General features: G+C 49.1%; 1 protein-coding gene and 1 pseudogene across 2 annotated transcripts in view; both read left to right on the top strand.

Moving 5' to 3' along the window:
* DROSHA (drosha ribonuclease III) overlaps nt 1–25,519 on the top strand; it is a 692,102-nt gene that overhangs the window by 147,725 nt on the left and 518,858 nt on the right. The window lies entirely within an intron of this gene.
* Nucleotides 17,033–25,519, top strand: part of LOC147722597 (uncharacterized) — a 29,002-nt pseudogene continuing 20,515 nt past the window's right edge.

The raw sequence follows: 25,519 nt of genomic DNA, 5'->3' as shown, positions 1-25,519 counted from the left end.
TCTAGTAAGCAGTTTATTCTAGTATTAGGGGCACAGATGGGAAAAAGACCTACCACCTGATCTAAACATTCTGATGCGCAGAACAGTGAGCAAGGCTTTGTCGCTGGATCTCAAAAGCCAAATTGGATGGTAGTGTTTAAGCTCTAGGTTGAGATAGCTCGGTCCCCATTAGCGACTTGTGAGTAAAGCAGCAGATATTTTTTTTTTGGTTTAAATAATTTTTATAGCATTTCAAGAGATAAAACACAAAACAAGGCCTGCAGTGCATTGCTCGGGGAGCATACCCTGTCTCTGATTCTCGCCCCCTCGCCCCATGGTCGGTCTTCGTGCAGACAGGAGTGACAGATGTGTCCATGAAAGCAGGTGTGGGCTCGGTGCTGGTCGGCAGAGCCTCAAACAAACCCAACTGAACAGCCCCCTTCCCTCTGACCCCCCCCCCACCTCACCCTGGAACCCCCCCCCCCTTCCCCCCTCCGGTGTGGTCATCACTGGGATAGTTGTTGCAAACGTCATAGAATCTAAGAGCTCTAGTTGGATGAGGCAGCTGGTCTCTGGAATTCATCAGCAAGTCGGAGAACCCTGAGGTATTTTGGGCATGTGAATTTGTTAAATTCATCGGACAAGAGGTCTACCAATGGTTGCATGGTGTCTCGGAACGCGTCTTGTGTTTGGGTGAGGGAGGCCTGAATCCTTTCCATGCCCATCGTGTACCAGAGCCTGTGGAGCCACCCCATGCGCGTGGGTTTCCGTGTGGAGCCCCAGAGCGAAAGGATGTGTTGCGTCGCTGCCCCCATAGCCAGCCCCATTTGTTTCCCTCGGATCGATTTGAGTGGAAAGGGGATTTTGTTGGGTAGCCCCAGCGCTGTGTAAGCTGGGAAGCGAGGTATGTCTGTGTCAAAGTATTTATCTATGTCCCTAAGTACTTGCTCCCAAAATTCCTGTACCTCTATGCAGTCCCAGAGTATGTGGGTTAAAGTACCCACTTGTCCGCATCCCCTCCAGCACAGTGGATCCCGGCGAGGGTTACTCTGGTGCAGCCTTGCTGGCATCAAGTGCCAATAGTAAGCGATCTTGACTGCCGATTCCTTGCTAGCTACATTCCTCGCAGTGTGGTGGGCCTTATAATATATATCCTGCCACTCCTTGTCGGTGAGTGAACGGCCTAGTTCCCGCACCCATCGTTTTTGACCCGCCGAGCGCATAGCTGGGAGTGGTGGACACAGCATTTTGTACAGATCAGTTATTGCTTGCCTATCCGTCTTTTTGGTGTGGAGCCATTTTTCAAAAGGCGTGAGGTGCCTACTAACCTGCGGCAGCACGTACCTGCCCGTGAGCCAGTGACGGATTTGAAAGTATTGGAAGCGCGGGATCCGCTGAAGCCCATACGTCTCCTGCAGTGTTTGCAGCGGTAGAAATCCCTCCAGGTCAAAAAGGTGCCCAGCTGGCCTGCACTCCGAAGACCTCCACTGAGGGAAGGAGCCATGGACCGCACCCGGCTCAAAAGTGGGGTTATCGAACAACAGTGTCATTGGCGAAGGATAAGTATTGAGGCCCCTGGGCATCGCAACTCTGTCCCACACCTGCAAAATAGTGCGCGTGAGAGGAGATTTCTTCATGTATATGGGGCGGTCCTGCCTCCTCAAGAACGGGACTCTCCACAACGGCATTTGGGCTGTTGCGCAGTCCTGAAACAGCCAACTCTTTTCAGATTCGGGGCGGTGCCACTCTAGGAGATATCTAAGTTGCGCTGCCTGAAAATATCTCTGGAGGTCTGGGACCCCCAGTCCGCCAACCGACGGGACGTGTCCTGTAAGGTCTTTGCGTAGTCGCAGTCGTTTCCCGGCCCAGACAAACTGACAGATGGCATCCTGAAGTTTGTTAAGCAAGCCCAGGGGGGGGCGTGACCGGCAGAGTCTGAAATAAATACAGGATCCTTGGCAGCAGAGACATTTTTATGGCCGCGATCCGCCCCAGCCAAGATAGTGAGTGTTGGCGCCACTTAGCCAGGTCGCCCAGAAGCCTACCAAGAAGATCCGAGTAGTTCTGTTCCATTGTTTGCACAGTGCTAGGTGTCAGGGCTATGCCCAGTTAGGGCACCGACATGCTAATGGCGAGCCCCCCTATGTTTCGCGGTAACTTGATAGATGACCAGGCATTGCGCCAGAGTGGGAGTACCAGGGATTTCCCGATGTTCATCTTAAATCCTGAAACTTTCCTGAACGCCTCTTATCTCCGCTAAGAACGCCGGGATTGACCTGAGAGGGTCCTCCACCGCTTCTAGGATGTTGTCCGCGTAGAGGCTTATGGTCTGCGCTTCCCCTCAAATTTGTGACTCCGACTATCGCTGGGTTGTCTCTGACCCTCTGTGCGAATGGCTCGATGTAGAGAGCGAAGAGTAATGGGGAGAGAGGGCACCCTTGTCTGGTCCCGCGTCGGATAACAAATGGTTTGGAGCTCACCCCATTAACCCGAATGACCGCTTGTGGGGCAGCGTAGCAGCTAGCGACCCAAGTGCGGAAGCGTTCTCCCACCCCAAAGCGTGACAGGGTGGAGTCCAGGTACCCCCAGTCAACCCTGTCAAACGCCTTTTCAGCGTCGACCGAGACAAGGGCTGTGTCTGAGTCGTTGAAGTGGGTCTTTTCAATGACGTGCAGCAGACGTTTTGTGTTGTCCGCACACGGCCTATTCGGGATGAATCCCGCCTGGTCCGGTTCAATGATGCCCGGCAGGCATGGGCCCAGCCTTCTGGCCAGCACACCAGTGAATAGTTTCAGCTCCAGATTGAGCAGCGATATGGGTCGGTACGCCGCGCAATCGGCCTGGTCTTTCCCTGGTTTCGGCAATTAGATGACTTCAGCCTCTAGCATGTCTCGCTGAATGGAACCTGGGCCCAGGAAGGAGTTAAATAAACTCATTGGGATCTGGGCCAGAAGATGGCAAAACGTTTTATAGAAACCCGCCGAGAAGCCGTCCGGTTCCGGTGACTTGAGCGGCTTGAGGCTCGCAATTGCCGCAATGACCTCGTCCGTATCGGATTGTCGAGGGAGCGCGCGGTCACCGCGTTGAGGGCAGTGACCGTCGACGTTTGCAGGTATGAGTCTGCCTCTTCTTTGTTCAAGCCGGGCTCTGCCGTGTATAGTGATGCGTAAAACGCTCGAAACGCCTCCGCGATCTGTTCGTCTTCCTGTAGCTCTCGCCCGGTGCTGTCTCGACGGCCGTGATCTTTGAGTGTAGGACCTTGGCCTTGAGTTTACTGGCCAGCAAGCGGCCCGTTCTATCTCGGCCCACGTAGTATGTGTGGTGTAAACGCAGCGCCGCGTATTCCGCTCTGTCCAGATCGAGGCTCGCCAGCTGGGCCCTCGCCGCTTTAAGCTTGTGCCATATTCTGGGTGCCCCGGTTCGGCTATGGACCCGCTCCAACTCTAGCACCTGCTCAGACAACGTCTGGCGTTTGTCACAACGTTCGGGCGCTTCCGCGGCCGCTATTGCTATCAATTCTCCCCGCACCACCGCCTTCAAGGCCCCCCACAGTGCTGTTAGTGGAATGTCTGCCGTGTCGTTCGTGTTTAAGTAATCAATGATGCGCGTGGTGAGCTGTTGCGTAACCTCTTTACGGTGTAAGAGAGTTTCCTTAAGGCGCCATCTACCCTTCCGTGTCTTGGTTCTGGGGACCTGTATGTGTAGCGCCAATGCGTCGTGGTCGGAAAGTGCCGCAGGAATAACTTCAATGCCTGTGATCAGGGATGCCACTTCCAGGGTCCCTAGGAAATAGTCTATGCGTACGTGTGAGTAGAAGGTGTATCCCGGGGTGTTGGGGTGTGTCCTCCAGAGATCTACATATCCCCTATCCACTAACCATTGCTCCCCTTCCTTGGATATCGCCCCCGTAGCACCATACCTCTGGCCCGACCTGTCTTTCGTGGAGTCCATCACAAGGTTTATGTCCGTCCCTCCCCCACTAGCGTTGAGTTGATGTTATGGGACAGTTTGTCTGCCAGAGCCCCTGTGAGGAAGGTTTCTTGTCTAGTATTGGGTGAGTGAATTGATCCGATGACAGCTGACCACCCCTCTATTTGTATTTTGTAAGCCAGGAGCCTCCCTTTTATGTCCGCAACTTTGTCTCCCACCCGTCCCTTGAAATGGCGCCCAAACAGAATGGCCACCCCTGCTTTCTTCTCTGTGGTGGAGGAATAGTATTGTGTTGGGAATGCCCTGGAGCGCATGCGCTGCCAATCTTTAGGTAGTAGGTGCGTTTCCTGTAAAAGGCTTATCTCCGCTCCGGAGTTTTCTAAAAGTGATAAGACAGCTCTGCGTTTGATGGGGTTGGTAAGCCCTTTGACATTAAGGGAAATGATCTGCAGAGTGGATTCAGTCGTGCTGGCCTTGTAGGTAGCGTTCTCATCACCCCTGGGCATGCCTTTCCAGACAACCATTTCTGCACTGCCTATGTTGCGCCACACCGGAGCCCCCCTTCTCCCTCAACCCATAACTATCCCCCCGGTCCCAACTCACCCCCCCCCCCCCCCACACCCCATAGAACCCCCCAACAAGACCCCCCCCCCCTTTCCAAACCCCCCAACAGTGAAAGGTCAATGTCCCAGTCCTGCCAGTCCATCGCAGGGCTGTGGTTTCGATACCTGGTGGAGCGGATCCAAGTGACGGCCATCGCGCCCCCGTGCGTGCATTGTAGATGAGTTGAGTCGTCCCCCTAGGCTATAACTTATTCAGAGGTCGACGTTTCCTTGGCCACCTCTTGAATGGCAGTGGCCCTCTCCTGTGAGATGACGTGGGCCTCGGGCTTCGAATGCAGTTTGAGTGCACACCTGCGTCCGTCTGTCCGCATCCGTCTGCGGTTTGTCCTTGAGGTAGGGGCTTGGGTGATTGGTCATCCGGCTGCTCTATCCCCAGAAGTGTGCAAGTTTCCTGAAGTGATCGCAATTGTTGCAGTGTTCCGTTCCACTTAAAAATCAACCTGAACGGGTGGCCCCATGAGTAGGGGATCCCCTCCTTCCGCAAGAAGTCTGTTGCTACTTCTGGAGGGTAATGGCCGAGAGATCCTGATATAGAGCTACAGGACAGTCTCGGAACCGTAGGGGTTGTTTCTGTCTCGCTTCCTTTAGGATCCTTTCTTTAAGAGGGAAGTCCGGCAAGAAAGGTCGGATGTCGGCGGGTCGGGGGGGAGCAGGTGCTCGCCTAGGGAGACCCACTCGGTGTGCTCTGTCAATCCGTATTTCAAAGTCCGATGCTTCCCCTAGAATGTGGCAGAATAGAGATTGTAAATATCCGATGACATCAGTCCTCTCTTCCTTCAGTGGGACCCCTCGGACCTGTATGATGATCCGGCAGGAACAGTTATCCAAGTCCTCCGCCTGTGCCTGAAGATCCAGCTGTTGATCCTTCAAACGGATGACCTCCTGTTGTAGCTGTTCTACCTCCTCACACCTGGCCTGGTCCTTCTCTTCAACGGCCGCCACGCGTTCTCCGAGGCCATCCACCTCCCGCAGGATCTCCCTGACCTCTCCTGCCACTTCCTGCTGCAGCGTCCTGAAGTCGTCCCTGAGCGAATTAAATAAGGTCTCTAGAAAGGACTTAGTGATCAGAGCGTCCGCCCGGGGGGAACTAGACTGTTGCTTCGCAGTTCCTGGCGAGGGTGGTCCTTTGTCCGTTTTTGTTGAGCCCTTCGCCAGCATCTCCGGAAGTGTACATTCCCTTTTTTTGCGCTGACCCGCCATGGCGTCCCCCGCCCCGCCGCAGGTCCTCTCCCTCGGCTCCTCTGGGCCTCCTGGCAGTCGGGTCTGGCTTATGGGGCGCTGGGTGGGCCACCTGTCTTGTCCGGCCAGAGGGAGCCGCGTCCGTCTGGGGTCTGACGCTCCGTTGGGGGTTGCCGCAGGCAAGGGAAACAAGAGGTGTGCCAGTCTCAGGAAGCCTCGAGGCTCATAAGTGGGAAGTACTGGTGTCGGGGCCCCTTGGCGCTGTTTCTTTGCTCCCCTGACTGCTGGGAATGTGGATCTTTCCCACGTGGGGTCGTGGCCCCGCTAGGCCCTTTGCTGGAGGCCGAAGCCGCTCTCCGGGCCTTCTATGCTTGGCTCTCTTAGGTTGGTGGGAGGGGCCTTTGCAACCTCTGGGCCCAGCAGGCCGGGTGACTAGCTCACGGCCGCGGAGCCGTCCTCCAACCAGGCGCCGCCGGCCTAGCGTGAGCGCTTTCTCTGTGATGGCCTGGGACCAGTTCTGTAGGCTATCTGTGGGCTTTCTGGCTCCCGCCTCTGCACCCCAACTCCTCACCTTTCGCTTCTTTCACACCCCCGCAGACAGGGAGCGCACTCCGCCTCAGAGGGAGGGGCCGCGGCCTCCAGTCTGTCACGATCACCTCCCTGCCCCTCTGCCGATTGGAACAGAGTCCCCGATGTATCGGAGCTCCCAAGAGGTGGTGGAGAAGCTGGGGGCGTTCCGGAGCCGCTGTGGGCGTCTCTCAAGCTGGGCCTCTGTCGAATGTCGCGATAGCGCGGTCAGCGAGCCGCGTCCCTGGATCGCTGCTGCGGGGCACGCCAGATGCAGCCCAGCCCCCGGGGGCAGTCCGGATGCCGAAAATGACACTTGGTAAGGGGCACTGTGCTGGAGATCGGCTACTGGGGGCGACGGGCCGGGGAGCTCACGGGGTCCGCGTCCGCCTACGCCGCCATCTTGGCCACGCCCAAGCAGCAGATTTTTTAAAAAAAGAAAGAAAAAAAATCCTTATGGGCAACCAATGTAATGATCTCAGAAGAGGTATTGAAGCGGTACCACAGGAAGATTGCATGAGACAGGCTGCTGTGTATGGCACCACTTGAAGTATAGAAAGAGTGCCTCCTTAAGCAGAAGCGTGTAGAGCGTTGCCATAATTAATCTGCTGATAATGAGCTGAAAGAGGTAGAAAAGGGAGAGCTTTACTCCACCTGGGCATCTTATGAAAACATGTGGCGGTGGCAGACCGAACCTGCTCTTTCATAATTAAGGTTTGGTCCTGTCGGACACCAAGGTTCTTGAGTACCTGTTTAGGTGATGGTGCAGCACCAAATTCTGCAGGTCATTAGTCTGCCGACAAAAGCCTTACCGAATAGCAGGATCTCGGTTTTTTCTGCATTCAGTTGTAGGTAGTTGGTGGACATCCAGGCTGCAATTGCTTTCATCCCAGTCGCAAAACGTTGTTTTGCTTTAATCAGGTCTTTGTCAAAGGAGATGACTGACTGCGTGCCATCAGGATAACACAGAATTTCAAATCCAAAGGATTTGACGATCTTGGCAAGGGAAGCAACATATAAGTTGGAAAGCGTAGGGTTTAAACGAGAGCCATGGGGCAGTCGACTGTCTATCAGCATAGTGCTGGATTTGAAGGAGCCCAAAGAGGTGGTTTGGGTTCAGTTATTTAAAAAGACACAGACAGAACCATCGTTGGGCTGTACTGTAGATTCCAATTTTGTATTACCTTTGAATCAGCCTGAAATGAGACACAGTGCCACTACCATCTTCTCCCCTCTTTTACCCATTTTGTAATTCCATAGCATTTGTGCTGCATCCTCCTCTCTATACAATATACAAACGCATGAAACACATTCAGACCGCCCCTCCACACACCTACTCACCCACCCACTTAGTCTCAAAAGCGTCTGTAGCTCCCCCCTTCTCCCCCTACCCCCCCCCCCCAAAGTGACATTGGCTTTCCAACTAACTCTTCTCTACCATATCTCCTCATCCACTACTCCCCATGCTGTCCCTCCCTTCCATTCCCCTCCCACCTATTCCAGTCCAAAAATCTCTCCGCAGCGCAACATCTCTTCCCACCGTCCAGTCACTGTTTTGTTTGCCCTGCAAGTCCATCTACTAACTCTCCTTTTTGTCTGAAATGTCATTCTCTCCTCAAGATCTCCACACCACACTCCCTATTTCCCAGACAGCCAACAACCTTATGTCTTTCATCCTCACTACCCATCCCTTAAATGTTCCCACATTGTAACACTCCTCAACTTTTCATTCATACCCTATATTGCCACAGTTTCCTCATTTTACCGCCATATCCCTGCCTCCTCACTTTTGTCTTTAACCTTCCCATCGTCTTTCCTGTAACACTTAACATATTACCTGGCCTCACAGTACTCCGACCATTTAATCTTCCCGTGACTTCACCCTTGACTCATCCCTTAGTCCTGACCACCTATACATCAATTCCAGTAATATTGTACTCATTTCTCAAATACTGCTGTGCAACCCCACCCTTGCCTACATAATTCCCAGATTACAACCATTCTTCCCTGTCATTAACCCACTACACTACCCCCCCACTGCTTACCACAGGGCAAAACTTGTCTTGCCACATCACTTCCACCCAATCACGGAGTAATATTATCTCCCCTTTCTCTTCTGCCCTCTACCATAGCTCACTCCACCATGTTACATCACACACCCAACTAATTTCCTCCCCCTGTGCCCACTTCCCCTCGTACCCTACTGCCCCAGTATTTCTTCCATACCATCTCCCATCAAATCCAACCTTCATTCTTGCACCATAACATGTCTGCACCCTATTTCCTCTCGCACCCAACATATAGGCACCTCACTTTCCACTAAAATGTACTCCCAATTTTCACCTTCACACTCGTTTTTGTTGGTTGTCAGTGATGTGGACAGCTGCATAAGAGAATATAGTAACTGATCACAAGAGGGTTCGACGTCCCACCTTGGTTGTATGTTGGAACAATGAGTTCCTCAAGGACGACTCCCTAAACCACGTGGTTTGCACTATGACTGCGTCTGAACAATGAGTTTTTTTTACCACGCATTGTTTTACCACACATTTTTGTGATAAAGGAATGCATGGTAAACCATCCCCTAAAATCTACCCCGAAGCCCTACCACTCCCTAAAATCTACCCCGTACACCCACCCCTTATAACTAACACTAACCCCTCCCACCCCTAAAATCAAACTCTCATCCCACCCCCTACAAACTATCACAACCTTCCCAACCCCTAAAAACGAATACAAACCTTCTACTCCCTTAAAACTAACTCTAACCACTCACCCGTAAAAACGATCACAAACCCCCAACCTCTAAAAACGAATACGAACCCCCACCCCCTTAAAACTAACACAAACCCCCACTCCGTAAATACTAACACAAACCCCTCCCACCCCCTAAAAATGATCACTACCTCCCCCAACCCCTAAAAACTAATACGAACCTCCCCAACCCCTTAAAACTAACTCGAACCCCTCCCACCCCTAAGTACTAAAACAAACCCCTCCCACCCCCTAACCACGATCATGACCTCCCCCAAGCCCTAAAAACTAATACAAACCCCTCACCCCCTAAATATTAACATGAATTCCCCCACCCCTCAAAATATCCACTGAACCCTTCTCATCCCACTAAAAACTAACACCCAACCCCCCCTCCCCATCCCCAAACTACTCTTACCTCTCCTGTTCCTCCGCTTCTCCGGACGGCCCATGCCGAACACTAGAACTTCCTAGCCTGAACCCCACACATGCGTGGTTCAGTCTAAGGCCTTCGTGCAAGTCATTATTCGGTTTGTGTGACTCCGGAACTCGTTACGAAGTTGTTGTTAAGGATGTCCCTTAACACCACACTCCCTTTTCCTTTTGATTTGATTCTGTACAATCCTTTTACCATGATAGCAGCTCTACGACATGCTGTAAGCTTGCACCTGGATCTCACTAATGAAGAAACAAGGTAAATCATTCGGAGATGAGTAAGCAATCACATGTCAACGGTCTTAAGGGAACACCCTGTATTCTTGGGTAAGAAGACCCTAATGAACAAAAAAAGAAATGTGTGGTAGATTATCATTATACTTCCTCCACTATTAGTAACTAGCGCAAGAAGTCCTCTGACTGTGACCACCCATTTAGTAGCTTTTATAATTATGGTTCTGGAAGAGGACATACCACCAGTACTACAGCCCCACTTGGGAATTAACGAAAGCACGTCCACCAAGACAGCCATCTACTTGCACTCTGTTATCACTCTCTCATGCACCATAAATAGAACTAGGAATGTGGAGCCGTGTTCCATACATTGCAGTGTCCTTCAGAAACACAAAACCTATGTATTCACCATTTTGCAGACAAATAAAGTAGAGGTTCAAAGACCCACTTTTTCCCTTCAATCCCCCACCAACAGAGGCAACACTCGGTCACACCAGTTTGAGTGGTAGGTGTAACCCCTTTCCTCTCAAACACAGGGAAAATTCATTGCAACATAAAACACATTACCCAGTGTATGTTATGTATTCAGACACCTCCATGGGCAAATCCAACCGCAGAAATACTTATCTGTGTCCAAAAGTGCAAAGGAGCCAAGTAATTGCCAGACTTTTATAAAATAAAACAAACCAAAAACGTGTAGAAGCTTCAGCAGTGGAAGTTATGTTATGTTAAAAAATGTATACAGAGCACGAATACCAGACGGTGTCTTGGCGCTAGCAGAACCAAAAGGGAAAGCCGGAGCACTATTCAAGGAACAGCCAGGTCTAAATCGCCTTCCTGAATAGTGTTAACCCGTTGCGTGCAGCCGTAGGCCGTCGCGAGCACTACCTTCGTAGTGCTGCGCACGTTCAACGGCCGACGCGTTCCCGCCCGCGCAAGGAAATGCCCGCACCGCGCCGGAATTACCACCGTGGTTAACGAGTTAAGGTGCGAAGATTTCTGATGGTAAGAGGGAGTGAGTTCCAGAGCTTTGTAGCTCCTACCGCAAAGCTTCTGCCCCGTTTGATTTAAAGACTCTTTGAGTGCGGATCAACTTTGCCCCTTGAGATCTGAGGTATCTGTTTGGCGAGTACCAATTTAGTGACCGCATTAGGAAGTGCGGACCAGTACAGTGAAGTGCCTTGTATGTAATGCACAAGGTTTTGGATTTGATACAACTCTAAATATGCAGCCAGTGCAAACTCTGGAGGTGTTTGCCAACGCACCGAAATGTGAGAATCCCCATGAGGATTCTTGCAGTCGCATTTTGGATCATCTGGAGCCCTCTTACTTGCTTTATGGGAATACCAAGATATAGTCCATTACTGTAATCGAGCCTGGACAGGATTAAAGATGTGACTGCAGTGTTCTTGCTTTCTGTAGGAATTATAGGCAGGATTGTCTTTATTGCTTTAAGGGTGAAGAAACTGGATGTTGTAACTGTCTTGACTTGGGCTTCTAGGTTCAGTTTTTGGTCTATCATCACACCTACATTTTTTGCTTTGGGGACTGGGATTGGTGCTGTTCTCAGATCTGGCCACCAGATCTGAGACCAGGAAGGGGAGAAGTTACCGAACAAAATCACCTCACTTTTCCCGGAATTGAGCTTAAGATAATGCAAGCTCATCCATGCACTGACTGCTGTCATACAGTCCCTAAATCTTTGTACTGGAGGTTGGGTATTTTTTTTTTGAAAATGTTTTTATTAAAACATATAGAATCGGCAATTGTGACAGTTAACAAAGAATCATCTTGTCTGGTCAATGTACACTTGTTCAAACTGAATGTCTGCGTGAAGGCATTAAAACATATTACACTTCTTAACAATACCCACAGCAATTTGTTCCCTTCCCTGTCCCCACCCACCCCTTCACTCTTCGTCTGAGCTGTCTGTATCGGAGTCTGGCACTGGATCGCATATGTCCCCTCGGAAAGTGTTCCAGGACGCCCAGATTCTAGTCAATTTTCGTGGGCTCCCTCTAGCCGTATACACTGTGCGTTCTGTGATCACTGCAAGTCCACGTTTCTGCACCATGCTGCTAGCGAGGGCAACTCTGCCACCCCCCATTTCTGTGCGGTATCTCTCTTAGCGATCATGAGGCCCAACGTGACCCAAGTTTGTCCGTGACGTGCGAGGTCATTGGGTACCCATACATTTAATAAGCATCTACGTTTTTCCGGAAGTAGCGATACCTCTATTGTTTGTGATATTGTGCGTAGCACCTGACGCCAATAATTAACTATCGCTGGGCATTCCCACATGGTGTGGAGAAAAGTGCCCTCCTCCCCGCACCCTCGAAGACAGTATGGATGTTGTGCCCTTTGTAGTTTGTGCAAGAAGGTCCTGGTGTAGTATATGCGATGTAGGATTTTAAGCTGTACTAACCTAAGCCTGGCAGAGATTCCCACCTCTTTAGGTGACGCCAGGGCTTCTAGCCACTCTGAATAGTCCATGTCTCCCACCCCCGTCACCCATTTCCCCCGTAGTGTAACCGTTGGGATCTGGCATGTTGTTCAACAACTTCCGGTATGTAAGTGAGGTGGGCCATTTGTGCATGTGATCAGTGAGCAAACGATCCTCCAGCGGGAAGGCTCCAGGGACTTCGTGTCTGGCAGGAGTACCGTCAATAATGCATGGCTTATTTGTATATATCTATACATCTCATTCGGTCCCAGGTCATATTGTTGCTGGAGTTGGGTGAAGGGTTTCACTGTTTCTTTGTCCCATAGGTCTGCCACCGTGGATAAGCCGATATTGTCCCACTGTGTAAATCCCTTACTACGCCGCAGGTGGCCTAACGCTTTGGTATCCCAGAGCGGGGTAAGTTTATTTATAACTCCCCTCCAACCCAATCTCGTCTGTGCTGTGTACCACACTGTGGCTGTGTGCTTTGGGGGTCCCCCCAATTTCGAGGCCAGCCCTCTATTATAAAGCACAGCTAGCATGCTATTCGTGCCCAACTGTGCCCTGTCTGCCCTATATGCTGGGTCATCGTGAGGTGCATGGATCCATTGGTTGATGACTTTGAGTTGTGCTGCCCAATAGTACAATTGTAAGTTTGGGAGTGCAATCCCGCCATCGTACCAACTTTTGTATAGTTTTGTCTGTGCTATGCGCGCTGACCGGTGACCCCAAAGAAGGACTGATACTTGTGCTGCTATCTGTTTAAAATACCGTGGTGGGTGTATTGTCGAGGACATAGAGAAATCGAGACAGAGCCATCCTTTTTTATAACTCCGCTCTACCCAGGAGCGCAAGGGGCAAAGACGCCCAATGCGCTACATCACGCTTTAGGCGCTCCAGAGGGGGTGCCAAGTTTTTAGCGAAGAAGTCAGCTGTGTCGTTAGTAATGTAGATTCCTAAATATTTAAAGGAGCCCTCCGCCAACACCAGCAGACAGTTGGCGGGAAGTGCCGGCGCCGGTCCCTTCAGAATGTAGAGGACTGATTTGGCCCAGTTTATTGTGTAGCCCGACACTGCAGAGGGTTTCGCAAATATTAAGAAGCTCTGGTATGCCACGTTCTGGGTCTGTAAGGTTTATTAACATGTCATCCGCGTAAAGCGAAAGACGATCTTCCCAACCCTCCCTCCAGCTGATTCCCTTTAGCATCGGGGTCGTCCTAATCAATGTCGCGTTCCAACGCCAGTGCAAATAACAGCGGCGACAGGGGACATACCTGGCGTGTCCCCCTTGCCAGCGCTATCTCGTGTGATATGTGGCCGTTGGCTGTAACCCGAGCCAAAGGCTTATTGTATAAGTCGTATCCATGCACTAAATGTAGGACCAAATCCCATACGCGATAGGACCGCAAATAGATATTTCCATTCCACCATATCAAATGCCATTTTCGCATCTAATGACAATATCACCGCCAGATCTGACAACAATGAAGCCTGTGCCAGTGCCCCATGCATGCGTCGAAGATTGAGAGCCGTGTTCCTATCGGGCATAAAACCCGATTGATCCGGATGGGTCAGTTTCGGGAGGTGAGTCCTCATTCTGTTGGATAGTACTTTAGCTAATATTTTGGCTTCTGCATTTAGCAGTGATATCGGGCGGTAGGAAGTGTTTGGCGGGTTTGCCGGATTTTGGGATCGCCACTATCGTCGCCATTCATTGGTCTAGTGGAAGCCCGGCCTTATCTAGACTTTCGTTCTACATTGCCAATAGACGCGTGCTCACAGCCTCGGCCATTTGCTTGTACCATTTTATGGGGATCCCGTTGGGTCCCAACGCTTTCCCTGATTGTATTGAGCGGATTGGATTTTGCAATTCTTCAATGGTGAGGTTCGCCTCCAATTCTAATGCCGCCTCTGGTGTAAGGGTTGGCCCCTCTATAAGTCTGAGGGAGTCCTCTACTTCGGCCTCTGTCAGTTCCAAAGTCTGAGTATAGACCTCCCTGAAAAGTTCTGCTAGTGTATGCACTATGTGTTCTGGATGCGTCTGGAGGCGTCCCTCCCGTGTCCGCAGCTGCTGTATTCCCTTAGCGCCATCCCCCCTCCTATCTAACCATGCCAGCATCTTTCTAGCTTTGGCACCCACATTGTATACTTTATGCTGTGTCGCCTTAATGTTGTCGACCGTCCGGTTTCTTAGGTGATCCCTATATTGTTGCTGTCGGAGGCATAGGGCGTGCGCCGTACCTGGTGAGGGGGGTCTGTCATGTGCGCTGTGTCAGCTGCTTGCAGGGCTAACTCTAATTCTACCAATTCCTCCTGTTGTGTCCTTTTGTATACAGTAATAGAGGCAATCGCTTGACCTCTCAGGACAGTTTTGTAACCTTCCCATACTTTTGATGGCGAATCTACTGACACCGTGTTTTCCTCAAAATAGTGTTTAGTAGCTTTCTGGAGATTTACGCCTGGCACTTTAAGATACCTAGGGTAAATGGGATACAACTGCCGGCGGGATTTCTTCCAGCAGGAGAGGGAAGTAGCACCGGGGAGTGATCCAAGATGCCTCTGGGCCTTATCTCTACCTCCTCAACGTTTAGGAGAATGGCGCCCAGCATCAGGAAGTAATCTTATCAGGGACAGACTATTGTGTACAGTGGAGTGATATGTGTCTTGTCGGGCAGTGGGATGTGTGTGTCTCCAAACGTCCACCAACCCCATAGCATCTATAAAGCTACGGAATCGTGAGGGTCCGGATGTTTGTGATCGCGTGGTGAACCTATCCATGTTTGCGTCTAAAGTAGTGTTGAAGTCTCCCCCAATGATGAAATCACCCTCCGGTAGGGAGAGAAGGAATTCGCCAAAGGCTGAAAGGGCCACTGAGTGAAGCGCCAGTGGTATATATACTGATACTATATTCAGGAGCCTGCCTTCCCACTGACCCTGTACCGCAGCAAACCGTCCCTGGTGGTCCGCCTTAGTCTGCAGAACTATGAATGAAGATGCTTTCCGCACTAGGATACCTGTCCCCCTGGATCCCGAGGAGAATTCGAAGTGTCACCATTTTGTACCCCCATCTGTCCATTGCCTTACCTGCTGTTCCTGTGAGATGTGTCTCCTGTAAAAGCGCAAGTGCCGGGCCGTGGCATTTCAGTGACTGTAGTACCAATCCCCTCTTTATTTTATCACCCAGACCTCGCACGTTCCATGTCACTATTCTTAGGGGGGCTACTGGGGTCTCCTGCGATACGCCGCAAGAGGCGTTAGGTTGTAAATCTAGTGCCATGAGTATAGTGTGTAGAAAAGAGGAATTGTTGCTCTCTGAACTCAGAAGTGGATCCGGAAACCTTTCGGACTCTGGACATGTCAATCTTGCCAACGTAAACAATAACCAAACTAAACAAAATACGAACAGCCCTACCCCTTATCGCTCCCTGCCTCCTTGCTTAACGGACTTGCAAGCGCCCGCCACCCCAGAGTGCTTCTTCCCCCCCTGAACCATTGTACTTGCTTGTCGGGGTAAAGAGTTCAATGGGAGCAGCAGCCCTTCCTGCCCTTCAAGGCCCGCCTTAGTCCAGTGTCCACTGCCGGTCCGACCAATATAGTCTATGTAAACAGGTAGTGTCTCAGGAGTCCACCATTCAGGAGTGCAGATCGTGGTCAGCCCCCTCTGTGTCCGTCCCTGGTGAGCGGTCCGTGTCTAGTCGCCTGGATTCTTGAGTTCCGGAGTCTTCATCTTCTGTCCGGCGGCGGTGGTTTTTGTTCCCACGGTGGGGTCCCTCTTCTTGCCTCCAACCCTCGAGCCAGTCATATGTCGCTTCCGGTGTCTCAAAGAACCACGTTTTCCCTTCAGCCACTACTCTGAGCCTTGCTGGAAGCAGCATGGAGTAGGGCAACTCTTGTGCCCTTAGTGCCTTTTTGACTTCCATGAAACTTCTCCTTCGACGAGAGACCTCGGCCGTGTAATCCGGGAAGAAGGCAATTGTTGAATTTTGTACTCAAATTGGTGGCGAGAATCTTGCTGTTTGCAGGATCAAGTCTCCGTCTCGAAAGTTAAACAGTCTGGCTAGCACCGGTCTCTGGGCCGCTCCTGGTTTTGGCCTGCCGCCGGGGACCCTGTGCGCTCTCTCCACTGAGAGGAAAGTGGATAGTCCCTTGGGTTGCAATCTCGTCTTAATCAGTTACTCCACATACAGGTCCGTTGCTTGTTTGCCTTCGCTCTCTGGAATACCGAGGATGCACACGTTGTTCCTTCTCGAGCGTCCTTCTTGGTCATCGATCTCCTTTAGTAGCTTGTTTTCTGCCTCGATTCGGGCTAGGGCCGTTTGCAGCTCTGATGTATCTTCCACTAGAGACTTGGTGACCACTTCTACCTCCTTAACTCTGTCGACCATTTTCTGGAAGTCTGCCCGTAGCAGTGAGACATCTGTTGAGATCATCCCCACTGTGGTTTGGACGCTCGATAGTGCTTTCAATATGTCTTCAAGTGTGACCTTCTTCGCCCCCTCGCCTTCTGCTGCCTTACCCCTGGATGGGCGTCCTTCTGTCAGGGGCGGGGAGCTCTTGTCATACGCATATTTGTCAAGTTTGGCCTGCCTGGTCTGATTCCGTGCGCCCATTCCCTTCATGGCGCTGTCACTGGTGAGTAAAATAGTCTGCCGCCCAGTGACAGACCCACTCTCGCTCGCAGGATCCGTGGGCTACTGCTTGTTGACCCCAACACTAGGATTGACGTGTTGGCGTGGTGTGGCAGCAGTTCGTGTGCGCCTATGACTCCCAGCAGGTGGTCGCAGCGGGTCGTATTCTTGGCGCGCCTCTGGTGACCCTGTTATGTTGCTGACCTGGTTCGCCTGTGCCGTCTGAGTCGCGCCCCAGCAAGCGTGTGTTGGAGCTTACAATGTCCACCTGCTCCTGCCGGGCTGTACCGTATCCAGGTAATCACCATGTGGAGGGGGGAGGGAGGGAGGGGAGATGGGGTCACCCACCCGCATCAGGCTTGCCTCGTTCAATTATGGGGACTGCGCGCTACAGCGGCAGGTGTTCGGTAGTACTATTGCCCCCCCCCCCCCGGGTTCGTGCTCCTGGCTGTCTCGCTTACACCGGGCCTCACCACCACTTCACCGTTGTTCTTGCAGCCAGTTGTGCACCACACACCCCTCCTGTGCTATCAAGGAGTGTCCCACAAGTATTGAACAGCAGCGCGACCTTCACCACCAGTGTAGTACCAGCTGTGCACCTCCGCGCCTCTCCCTTTGTTTTGTTGTCGAGCTGCAAACCTATTTAGGTCCCGGCTTCCGTGTAAGAGGTGGGCCGTCGGCGATTACCCCTCACCCCGTCGTCAGCCTTCCTCTTTTTTTGGGGGGGTGGGGGGGGTTCTAGTTCTACAACCCTCGCTCTCCTTTGCGGTGCTAAAGTCGCCTCACCGTCTACTGGGGGTGTCACGTTTCTGTTGTCTCGCAGGGCAGGTATTGCACAGTCTCCCTTTGGCAGACTCCTGTCAGTCGCGCTGTCTGCCAGACCTTAACGCACTCTGGCTGCTTCCCGTGCTGTTGTTCGCACGTCACTGGCTGTCCCCGGGCCTCCCTGCAGCTCTCTGATTGTGATAGCGCTGGGTGTGACGTCAGTCTTTGGCGTGCTGTTTGCCAAACCCCTCCTCACCTCCGCGCGTCCCCGGGCCTTGAGTAACTTTAGGCCACTGTTTCTACGTTCCGTGCAGGCCGCCACCGGTCGCTCTATGCTTCAGGTGGATCCCGGCACTGGTTTCGATTCGGAGTTTCACTGGTCGTCTCCGTGTGATCCCGGACCTCGGGACAGGCCTTTGGAGCGTTGCAGATTCCGGATTAATAGGCGGATTGATGGGAAGGGCTGAGCTATCCCCGGAGTTCTTCAACTATACAGCCATCTTGTTCTGCTGCTAGCCACGCCCCCGAGGTTGGGTATTTTTGATTGATACAGCAATTTGGGTATCATCTGCATAGGTTGTTATTTCCATCCCAAAGGATCTAATTACTAGTGCCAGCTCAGAGACATATACATTAAATAGTGTGGAACTCGAGGAGGAACCTGTGGGACACCGCATGGGGGGTGTAAAGGACTGGGAGGTGAAGTTACCCAGGGTGTTAGATTGTGTCCTATCAGTAAGAAAGGAGTAAACCAATGCCAGTGCTTTTACAGAGATCTCAAGAGAAACTCATTCAGCACAGGAAACCGCAGCATAAGCTTCAGTTGCATACACCAGGTACAGGCAGATAGTACAAATTTCCCTAACATATCCACCATATTTACAGCATACCCATCTCCACGGGACAGCACCAAAAAAAGACTGTGATTGCCATCATAGTAGACAATAGCCTCTAAACTTAAAATCCCCTTGGTCTGTCAGTTTGGATTTGTAGATCACACAGAAGCACACCACAGAATGTCTTAGTTGATGTCTACATATCCTTGTGCTGAACTGTGACCGTTCCTTACAGTTTTGAGCACTTTCAAAATACTTTCAGCAAGTGATGCTAAGTGAACTAGATGGAAGTGATTAGATTATTAATTTAGGAGAGGGTTCACCAAAATTAATCTAATGTTTTTTATGGATAAAGCCAGGCCTTGAGGAATCCAGAGTTCACTCTGCAGGTTTTCTCTGAGGTAGGACTGCCACAAGAGCCATAAACTAGCAGAGTTTTCAGGCAGGGCCAAAATAGCATTGAAGTCCAGGAAGTAAACAGCAACTTTCCCAAACGAATTAGACAAGAACAAGAAAAATGTAAAATCAATCAATAAAATCTTTATCCGAAAGCCTTAAAGGCTCCCATAAAAGCAGAAACACAATACAAATTAAGTTAAAATGACAGTTCATAGAGTTGGAGAGGAGAATATGCATACAGTACGTAATGATATAATGCGAAAACAGGCACCAAAAACAAATCAGGGAGATTATAACAGCCTAGACTTGTGTGCTTGCGCAGAAAGTTTTAAAAATGCCCCTGTATACAAGATAACATCCATTGCAGATAATTGTATTACAAATCTGAACGCTGGTCTACATTGGCCAATATTGCGGCAGTACTTTTTTGAAAGTTCCATCCCAATTTTACTATAAACTTATGTCTCTCGTTTATACACCAGATTGAGATCCATAATAAGACAGACTGGACCTTAATCTGGTCTTCTATAAAAGAGAGCCCAGTTCCTTGTGGCCATTACAATTTGAGGCAGGGAGAGAGCAGGTAACATTTCCTAAAGAAATTGTTTTCTTCTCTTTGAATGGCTACACAGTTTGAGACCCCCCCAGACCTCGGCCCCATATATAGCTATTGGTATGCAGTGAGACCTATAAATCTGCAAAAGAGGAGCGAAACAACCTTCTCCCCCTCACCCCTAGAAGTTGGAGGTGACTGCAAAGAGAGTCATTGGCCATTTAAAGTTTCGTAGAACGATATGCAAGGTTGATCAAAAACCCTGATCAGAGAATTAAATACCAAATATTTGAAGGTATTGCTCCTGCTTAAGGAATGATTACCATAGTAGAGCAGAATCTACACTTGGGCCCACACAATATGATGTGAGATTTTGAAAAGTTAGTGTGTATATCTAATGAGTTCATAACCTCAACAAACGCATGTACAAGGAGGCGTGGCGCCCGGGGAGTTCGCGCCATGAGCACAGCGTCATCGGCATACAATAGCAAGGGCAATATATTTCCTTTGACATTGGGAACATCTGAGGGGACTTTTGTAATAAATAAAGGGATGTAAATCATTAATATACCATATGGATAAAAGGAGGGCCAAAACACAGCCCTGTATCCCTCTGCGATGGATGTCTACATTGCTAGATACGTCCCCCTAGGTGATAATGTGTACCCTCACCTTCATATTCTCATGTAGATGTGCCACAAAATGAACCAGCACTGGATCTAAACCTTGTTTAATCAGAATGTGCCATAATTTGACTCTGTTCTCACAGTCAAAAGCAGAGGAAAATCCATAAATGCTAGATACAAAGGTACTTTTTTTGCCACTAAGATACTGTTCAATTGTCCCTACCTTGTGCCTAAAACATACTGCCATGAGTGTTACACCAACTCATCCTCCATCCAGTCGTACTTAGAAGACATGCGTGGCTACCCATTTCAGGGTTTAAACAGGAAGTGCAAACTACCATTTTAAATGAACCCTTTAATCAAAACCAATGGTTTGGTCCAGAAGTAGACACAGCACTTGAAAAAATGAAGGAGGATACAGACACTGCCAAATCTATGGGAGCTTTACAGTCCACACAAACTAGAGGTTCCTTTTATCGCTCCTTCTATAGAGGGGACTACAAACAACCTGGTGCAGACAATACAACATCCTTCTAATCTAACACACAAACATCCTCTAACAAGGGATATTTTAGAGGAGGATATAGAGGTAATCACAATAAAGGAAGAGGTCGGGGAAACAACAGTAATCTAACCTCTTCCGCCACATAACAGTATCTTCCCTCTGCTCCCCCAACAGCATTCCACTCCTGTGGGGGACAGATTAACGCAATTCCTGCCTGTCTGGAACTCCATCACAACAGACAGGTGGGTACGACAGATTATCCAGTATGGCTACTGCCTAGAATTTACAGCAACACCTCCACACATACCACCCAGGCAGCGTCCAATGTCTACAGAACACTTTACTCTGCTCAAAGAAGTGCTGTCACTTCTACAAAAGTTTCTTTACAAGAACAAGGAACAGGGTTTTACGTGCTGTACTTTCTAATTCCCAGGAAGAACGGGACACTAAGACCAATTCTCGACCTCAGGCCCCTCAATCATTACATACAAGCAGATCATTTTCATATGATCACTTTACAACAAGTGCTCCCATTGCTGCAACAAGGCGATTTCCTTGCAACACTAGACCTAAAGGACGCCTACTTCCACATTCCTATACATCCTGCTCACAGGAAGTATCTAAGGTTTGTGCTGGAAGGACAACATTCTCAGTTCAAAGTCCTTCCATTTGGAGTGACAACGGCACCACGAGTATTCACAAAGTGCCTAGCAGTAGTAGCAGCACATCTCGGGAGACAACAAATACATGTCTTCCCTTATCTAGACGATTGTCTCATAAAACCCATGTCATTCAATTAGTGTGTCTAACACACACATCAGAAAATTAACATTGCACAATTTGGGGTTCACCATCAACTACACCAAGTCGCACTTGCAACCCTCTCACATACATCAGTATCTAGGGGTGACAAACACGTCTATAGCTCTAGCATATCCCAGTCCAGCAAGGATACAGAGCATTCAAGCCTTAATCACAGTTTTTCAACAGCAACAATCTCTGCAAGCCAGAGTGTTCATGAGACCAATAGGCATGATGGCATCTTGCATCTTCATAGTACCATATGCAAGACTGCAAATGCGTCCGTTACTGAAATGTCTAGCACAACAGTGGAACCAGGCTCAAGGTCAACGACCAGACCTGGTGTTGGTAGACAGTTGCACACATCGCTCTCTGCAGTGATGGAACACCAAAAACTTGACAAAAGGGCGGCCGTTCCTCGAACCTGTTCCACACCTAGTGCTCACAGCAGACTCATCCCTCACAGGATGGGGAGCCCATCTCCTACATCATACAACTCAAGGACAATGGAGCAGTCAACAAAAATTGTTCAATATCAACCATCCAAGAGCTGCTAGCAATATTGTTAGCACTCAAAACATTCCAAGTACAGAACAAAGCTGTATTGATCCGGACGGACAACATGACAGCCATGTATTATATACAAAAACAGGGGGGGACGCACTCTCTACAACTGTCCCAGCTCGCACAGAACATTTGGAGATGGGCCATTCCACAAAATATATATCTGTTGGCAGAGCACCTTCCGTGTGTTCACAAACAGATAGCAGATCTGTTGAGTCGACAGACACAACAAATTCACGAATGGGAACTACATCTGCAGGTTCTTCAACCATTCTTTCACAAGTTCATCCAGACATAGATCTGTTTGCCACACACGAAAACGAAAAATGCCCAACCTTCGCCTCCAGGTTTCCACACCCGCTGTCCAAGGGCAATGCGATATGGATGAACTGGTCAGGCAGATTTGCGTACGCTTTTCCGGCTCTACCACTAGTACCATTAGTAGTACGCAAGCTCAGACAACAATCTCTCAAACTAATCCTAGTAGCTCCCACATGGGCACGCCAACTGTGATTCACCACACTGCTAGAACTATCTCTAGTTACACACAAAAGCTACAACTGACTCCATCCCTGCTCACCCAGAACCATGGAGACATCCAGACCCAAATCAACTGAATCTGGCGATCTGGCTCCTGAGACCTTAGAGTTTGGTGATCTTAACCTACCACCAGACTGTATGAACATTACTAAGGAGGTCAGGAGACCTACTACCAAAGCTTGTTATGCTGCTAAATGGAAGAGATTTGCCATTTATTCCAACAATAACCAAATTGATCCCCTGGATGCTTCCATCCAGAACATAATTTGTTACCTTTTACATTTACAAAGGTGTAACTTGGCATATTCATTCATACTCCTGCACCTTGCATCAATTGCAGCATATTTACAAAACAGACAACATCTGTCTCTTTTCAGAGTACCTGCAATTAAAGCATTTTTGGAAGGATTAAAAAGAATCATCCCACCTAGGTTGCCACCTTCTCCAGTATGGAACCTAAACGTTGTTCTTACAAGGCTCATGGGACCCCCTTTTGAGCCTTTACATAAATGTGAACTGCAATTCCTCATGTGGAAAACAGCTTTCCTTATTGCTATCCCTCTCTTAGAAGAGTAAGTGAGATACAAGCATTTACTATACAAGAACCATTTTTACAACTACATCGTAACAAAGTGGTTTTAAGAACTAATCCAAAATTCCTTCCAAAAGTAATAACTCCTTTTCATTTAAACCAATCTGTAGAATTACCTGTGTTTTCCAAAAACCCAGACTCTGGCAGAAAGGGCTCTACACACATTCGATGTTAAGAGAGCTCTTCTCTACTATATAGATAGGACTAAGTCTTTTCGAAAAACAAAAGAACTGTTTGTGTCTTTCTCTCCACCTCATAAAGGCAACCCCAGCTCTAAAGGTGGCATTGCAAGGTGGATTGTAAAATGTATACAAATATGCTATCAAAAAGCAAAACGTACATTAACAGTTCCTCTTAGAGCTCACTCTACACGCAAACTAGGAGCCTCTATGGTTTTCTTAGGAAACTTCCCCTAGAGGACATATGCCAGGCAGCAACATAGTCTACAACACACACCTTCACTAAACAATACTGTGTTGATGTGCAAGCGAAGCAGCAAGCTGCAGTAGGCCGAGCTGTCCTTAAAACTCTTTCAAACTACTGCAACAGATACAGGTGACCACCGCTAGGGGCGACACTGCTGCACAATCGATGCTAAGTGTACAATATGCAGCCCATATGCCTTGAATGGAAAATGCTACTTACCAGTATGCATATGTTCTTGGCATGTAGAGCTGCAGAGTTGTACACACCCTCCCGCCTCTCTGGGACCTGTATCCATTCCAGTTTTATCTTACTTAGATGCACACTCATGGACATCTTTTTCTTTACTTCTACTAACTCCATCATTTCCCATAATGGCGAAAAACAATCTAAGGATGGAGCCGATGCCCATGCGCACTATCGTCCAAGGGAGGAGTCACCTATCTCGTGACTACAAAGACTTATTCCAAGACGAGAACATGCAATCATCCAAGCCCAACACCAGGTGGCGATCTAATGCTAAGTGTACAACTCCGCAGCTCTACATGCCAAGAACAGATGCATACTGGTAAGTAGCATTTTCCATTGACTGGTGGATCCTAAATCATCGTTCGATTGGAAATAAGTTTAAAAGACGGGGGGAATCTGGTGTTGTGTATTCTGGCTTAGTCATTGTTATAGAAATTCACATGTAGTAAACAGAGAAAACTGAAAAAATTGTTAAGTTTAGCTAAAGTGAACAAGACGGGATTTTTCAAGTTTGTAAGCCCAAAAAAGTGGAGACAAACGTCAAGGATCCAGTGGAAATCTGATTGCCCTGTGGACTGTGAAAGACAATACGCTCCATTTAGCAGTTTCTAGCAGTTCTGAGTTGTTCCTCTAACTCCTACGTCTTCTAGAAGGGTAGGGAACTGATGTAGGAGACTGCTCTATGAAGTGGGATATAACAATTTGAGGTGTTTTAATTTGTATTTTTGTATTGGTACTGGCAAAGTCTCCTCACCGTTGAGATCTTGCCACCTTTTCCTGCTGTTGACGTTTGCACTTAGTCTCTCTTCCGGAGCTCGATTTAAACATTGTGACACTGCATAATGTTGAGGCATGCACACACCTCACGTGAGGCCTGTGGTGCTGGATATGAGGTCCTAATGAGTCCTTCAGTTTTGCTTCCAAAATCTCCAAGCAGGACAGGATTTGAATCTTAGGTAAGTAAGTCTTGTAATTCTCAGGTTTCCACATTCAAACTGTATCTGGTTTCCGTGGTCCCTCTTAAGCTAAAAACTATGCCCCAAAATCTCTAAGCAAGACAAACGAGGTAAACTTGCCAGCTGAGTTTCTTTCTAGAAAACCTTAACCCAGTCTCCAAGAACTTAAATATTCTTTGATATATCTCATTTCATGGTTACTGATCCTGGCAATTCCTAAATCTGAAAATACTGTAAGGGACAGCTTTTAGGAATCCAGCCTGACAGCTGTGGGAGTCAAGCTCAATGATTTTCTGCAGCCTGTGAAAAGCCACAGTCTAGTCTGTAGGTTAGCTAATTTTCTGCCATCCTTGCCCATAAATTAGGCCTTTCTAATTGGGGAAAGTCATGCTGTTTGTACAGTGAAATACCACTTGGAATCTTGTAATGGTGAAGACATGCTAGCTCCATATGTAGCGCTTCCCTCTTTATACCTTATTGATCCAGGCCCCTTGTGCTCCATTTTGTATTGTATGTCCCTGGTGTACTTGTTTCAAATTACTGTAACCTTGCATATAATTTGCTATCCCAGTTGGGTTTGCCAATTTACCACATTTATGGCTGGGAGCACATATTCAAGGAGGGCTCTGTAGCAGTCCACCACTGTCCACAGTGAAATATGCCAACTCAATCCACTCAAAAATACTGGGTAAACCATACAAAAAGTCACTTTCCTACAATGAACCATGGTTATGAATTGAGCACTGCCTGTTCCCTCAACCCCCAGTTACTGCTCTCTCTAGGTTTCAACTTTTAACTCAATCAGCCGTGTAACCCACCAGATTAGCAAGTGATGTTTCGGGTTGTACTGATAATCCTACTGCGGTTGCAGCAGAGTATGTTGTCACTTGTAGGGCTTTTCTAGGGGTGCTGTTTGTTGACTGGCCAACATCATTATT

The sequence above is a fragment of the Lissotriton vulgaris genome, chromosome 4_1, assembly GCF_964263255.1.
Source record: "Lissotriton vulgaris chromosome 4_1, aLisVul1.2, whole genome shotgun sequence".
Taxonomy (NCBI): domain Eukaryota; kingdom Metazoa; phylum Chordata; class Amphibia; order Caudata; family Salamandridae; genus Lissotriton; species Lissotriton vulgaris.
The sequence above is the reverse complement of the archived record's forward strand: the minus strand, read 5'-3'. Positions and strand labels throughout refer to the sequence as shown.